The following is a 1,157-nucleotide window of genomic DNA, read 5'->3' on the forward strand; positions in this document are numbered from 1 at the left end:
TCTTCAAAGCTTAGCACTGGTTGGAAATATGGACTTGCAATGATTGAAAGTGAAATCTATGAAATGGCTAGTCCTTATCTTCCCAGCCTGACTGTCCCACGTCCACTAAAGTTCCACTTTACAAAATTTGCAGAATAAGACAGGTGATGTCTCTTTTGCAATAACTAAACTTATCTACCTGATCATCCCAGTGAAATGTGAAAAATGTTTGGTTACCAGGAAAACCCGACAATCCCAGCTTCCCCTATGTGTGTGACTCCTGCGCACCTGGAAGAGAGTTGTATCATCCATGCATGGGCAATCAGAATGATTATTATTATGAATAAACAGAATTTATATAGCGCCAACATATTAGGCTACATACACACGTGCAATGGTTCTCATGTGATAATCAGCTCAGGGCTGATATTGGACGAGAATCTGGCATGCGTACAGCGCTCTTCGTCCATCGTCGGAACGACCGTCCTGGGGGATCCAGGGACGATAAACGTCGAAGTGAAGGGGACAGAGCACAGTGGGGTGCTGCTTCGTCGTTCTCCCCCTTCCTATAGAGTAGAATGGCGCTGTATGTACAGCACTCGTTCATGCATCGTTTGTCGTTGGAAAAGATTGTGAAAGACAATTATTGCACGTGTGTAGCCTTGGGCAGCACTGTATATTAAATAGGGTTTGCAAATGACAGACAGTGACACGGGAGGAGGAGAGGACCCTGCCCCGAAGAGCTTACAATCTACACTAAAGAAAAAGAAAAACAAAAAAGAGGAAAGAAATATGGCAGTGCCCTGCATTGGAATGTGAACATGTTGCTTAAGCTGCAAGACATCTGCTTAAAAAAGCAAACAAAAAAGATGTACATGAACAGGGTACAAATAATATAATTAATTAATGCTATAAAATAGGAAATAAATAACAAATTATGATTACACATACATTTTTTTATGAACTGCACATTCCGATTTGAATATTAAGAATAATCTATGAAATAACACAATATTCGTATGAATGAGAAGCCGACAATATGGCGGCAGTGGGGAAGACACTCTTTTTAAATGTAAATTATCTCCTAGTGCTCGCTCCTCCCTCTGGCTGATGACGTTTCGCCACTGTATTGGTGAATTTTTGATCACGCCTTCTGTGTTTAGCTGCTAGAGCCGGCT

The sequence above is a fragment of the Pyxicephalus adspersus genome, chromosome 5, assembly GCF_032062135.1.
Source record: "Pyxicephalus adspersus chromosome 5, UCB_Pads_2.0, whole genome shotgun sequence".
NCBI classification, from domain to species: domain Eukaryota; kingdom Metazoa; phylum Chordata; class Amphibia; order Anura; family Pyxicephalidae; genus Pyxicephalus; species Pyxicephalus adspersus.